This window comes from Lactuca saligna, chromosome 3, assembly GCF_052625555.1.
Source record: "Lactuca saligna cultivar CGN05327 chromosome 3, ASM5262555v1, whole genome shotgun sequence".
NCBI lineage: Eukaryota > Viridiplantae > Streptophyta > Magnoliopsida > Asterales > Asteraceae > Lactuca > Lactuca saligna.
In genome coordinates this window covers 1,047,855-1,051,977 of record NC_136419.1, presented here as the reverse complement: position 1 = coordinate 1,051,977, position 4,123 = coordinate 1,047,855, and the positions used below count along the sequence as shown (strand labels likewise).

At 28.0% G+C, this 4,123-nt stretch overlaps 1 pseudogene; it reads left to right on the top strand.

Moving 5' to 3' along the window:
- Nucleotides 1-1,348: 1,348 nt before the first annotated feature.
- Nucleotides 1,349-2,009, top strand: LOC145034202 (14 kDa proline-rich protein DC2.15 pseudogene; annotated as a pseudogene).
- Nucleotides 2,010-4,123: the final 2,114 nt, after the last annotated feature.

The following is a 4,123-nucleotide window of genomic DNA, read 5'->3' as shown; positions in this document are numbered from 1 at the left end:
ATATATATATATATATATATATATATATATATATATATATATATATATATATATAGGTTCAGGTTCATTTGAAACCATTCTAATTTTGTGAGACCGTGAGACCAAATCTAAAACTAATTTTAAAATACAAAATAAATAAAAAATCCAAAAATTCTTTTTTTAAATATTATTTTCGGAAGTTAACTAAAAAATAAAAATTCCGTCTTTTTTTTTTTTTTGAAAATTAAGTGAAATATTCTAATAGAATATTACACTGACATATTCTAAAAAATAATTTTAAAATGCAGATTAAATGGAAAAATCTAAAAATTATTTTTTTAAATATTATTTTCGGAACTTGAATTAACTAAAAAAATAAAAAAATAAAAAATAAATAAAAATAAATTCCATTTTTTTTTGAAAAATATGTGAAATATTCTAATAGAATATTACACTGACATATATTCTAAAAAATAATTTTAAAATGCAAAATAAATGGAAAAATCCAAAAATTCTTTTTTTTAAATATTATTTTTGGAACTTGAATTAACTAAAAAAAATTTAAAAATAAAATAAAAAAATACGAGTCACGGTCTCACAAAATTAAGCCGTCTCATATTAACCTAACCCTATATAATAGAAATATATAATTAGTAACAAAGTAACAAATATTTAAACCAAAACATAATTAAAAGAGTCAAATGAAATACGATTAAAAAACGAGAGGTTGGATCCAAAATAAAAATATACTGATCACTAATCAATAAATATAAACAAATAAGATATGTGCTCCAATAATTTTAAATGGTCAATAAAATTAAAGCAAAAATAAAATAAGCTATATGAGAAGAATTTCGTTGTAGATACTTTACAAAAAAGAGTTGTTTACATATTTTTATAGGTATTTGTTATTTAATAAAATATACATTTACGAAACAAACAATAATTATATAAAAAACAAAAAATAATAATTATATTATTTGTCATTACTATACAATTTCAAACAAAATTTACAAACCGTATAAAATTTTGACACATTCCATTTTTATCAATGGAGCCCATGCAAATTAAAAATTCTTGATATTTCATATTTATTTTAAAGATCTCAATTGCTCTGAAAACATTTTAATTATGAATATTTAAAGACCTCTTGTCTTGTAAAATGATCCATCCTTACAAATTTATTTTACGAAAAACTTCTAACCTATATGGTTTTTATGAGCACTGACGAAATTCATGTCATTGTCAATAAAATTATAAAATAAAAAGTTATTATTAGAATAATATAATTGAATGCCAACCAATCAAGGGAAGCTAGTGGTAAGCTATTGACGATTTCCATCTATAAATACCCTACTCACTTTGCATATCTTCACACAAAACAAATTGTGCTACAACACTTTCTACTTGTAAGAAACCAAAGCATTTAAAAATGGCTTCAAGAGCTTTGTCAACAGCTTTTCTCCTTACCTTCAATCTTTTCTTCTTCACTTTGGTAACATCCACTCATACCCCAAAAGGTTGCCCACCACCGCCACCGCCGTCGTGCCCACCGTCACCAAAACCTCCAACACCTTCACCGAAACCTCCAACGCCTTCACTCCCTCCCAAAGCAACTTGCCCAAAAGACACTCTCAAATTGGGTGTTTGTGCTAAATTGCTCAATGACCTTGTCCACTTGGTTGTTGGAACCCCACCGAAGACACCATGTTGTACCCTTATCCAAGGTCTTGCCGATCTTGAGGCTGCAGTATGTCTTTGCACTGCCATTAAAGCTAATATCTTGGGAATCCACCTTAATGTTCCCGTCTCTTTGAGTCTGTTGCTTAACTACTGTGGAAAGAAAGTCCCCTCTAGCTTCCAATGCGCCTAGATATGTATCTTTTCAATTTATGGAAGTTTAAAACTATAGTGTGCTTTATTTAATTTGGAAGATATTTTATTATGATCAATATGATGTAAAGAATCATATGACATGTGATTCACGAATAAATTTGATTCCTACTATTATTTATTTGTGAATTTGATAATCAGTTGTGTGTTAGTTAGGACGTTTTAATATCTGTTTGGTGGTACCATGGCTAGTAGGAATTTTATTCATAATAAAATATAAACATGAAGGGAGAAATTTTTTATACATCCGTACATTTCTATAAATTTCAACATAATACGATAACAATTAACATTATGAATTTACTTTGTTCGTTGTCTACCTATTAACCAAGTACCAACATGTATCATGATCGAATCGTAGATAACATATATAATTATTTACTTAATTTGCTAGTTTATAACCTGAAGAACATCAGATGAAGCTTTTTAACGACCTGAAATCATATGGACAACCTTGTTTAATTTACATTTGTGATATGTATGATCGAATATAGATTGTAAGTTAAATCTATGAGTTAAACCTTGTTCACTAAGGTTGAGATAAGAATTTCACACATATAATATCGGAACAGAGAGAAAAACAGTGAACAACAGGGGAATAAAGTAACAAGAATAGGAGAAGAAAAACATGCTTGTTCTTAAAGCTTTTATTAGAAACGAGAATGAAAACTGACTATAATTACTTCTATTTACCCCCAATATATACTAAAAGAGTTAGACTCCAAAAATAATTCAAAAACGTTTAAAAAACAAAGTATTTCGAAAATACCCCGAGACACTATTTGTCCCAGGATTTGAATTAAGCCAAGAATTATCTCTCGTAATTCAGAATTCGTCACGTTCTTCACTCCCATCATACTTCTCATTTCTTTAAATTTGTTTCTTACAAATAACTTTGTGAGTATATCAGCTGCTTAACAACAGTAACATCGTGATTTTTCATCCAAAATTTATTTTTTTATATTTTTTTTAACATTTATTTAACAGAATACGTTGCGGAAGACTTATTTTATTTAAAATTTACTTTCATGTCAAAACAAACTCATTAAAATTTAAAGTTCACAAAAACTTAATGATGAAACCCAATATGTTCAACTTGTATGATAACTAAAGATACTAACTAAGACTACCCATAAAGCTCCCATCCTCACCAAACAAAGAGGAGTCTAGCATGCGACATTCTAGATACCATTACATATAAAACATTTCAACAATAATGGCATAGAAGTCAACATAAAAAGATGTGGTAAACTCCTAACAATGTACTTTTAAAAACACAAGTTGACTCGCATTTGCCAAAGATGTGACTAACTCCCACTTCAAGTCTTATAAAGGTTGATGTATCACCCTTCCCCTTATTACAATACAAACAAAAGGTTATTGAAGTTCTATAATGCCAAAGATGACAAATCCATAACACAAACATATAAATCAACTAACAAGCAAAGTTCTCAGTTTTGGACCCAAAACAACCACCTGTTTAGAGTTGTTTTAGCACCCTTGCAACCGTATAATTTCTATTTTTATTTCATATTCCAGAAGTTCAACATTTTAGCATTTCAGAAAGTACTTTTAAATGACCAAACGATTTTTCTAAAATTTTATATTATTTTTACAAAACTACATATCAATGAAGCTAAATTCTAACCAGCCAGTGAAAAAGATGATTTTCACTTAAGTTTAAGACAACAACAACATCTGGAAAAAATCATGGACAAAATAGGCCCAATATTAAAACTTAGAGAATTTACGGATCATTAATCCGATGCTAGGTGATTTTTATATATATTTATTTAAAATAGAGACAAATTGATAATTTTTCAGAATTACCATTAATGCATTTTAAGGGTTAATAGACAACTTAACCTATTTAGCCATAAGTTTCATATACTTTCTTTAAACAGCTAGGCGTAATTGTATTTAAGTTTTACTTTATAGGTTAAACCACTAGATTATATATTTCAATAATCAAAATCAATAACATACGTGCAAGGCTTGTAAATCATGGTAAAGACGTTGAAATATGTTTAGTTCACGGTTAACTAATACATATGGCTGAAAATTATAATGTGATTACATCATTAATAGAATCAGAAACCAAAGGATTCAAATCGGTGATGGTGATGTCCTATGTGATTATTAAAGAGGTACCCTAATTTTTATAAAGCATAAACAAAATCGTTCTTTTCTGGCTGTGAAAATGGGGATGTTACGGTTAGTATCAGAGCATTAGTTTAAGCGAACTAGGAAT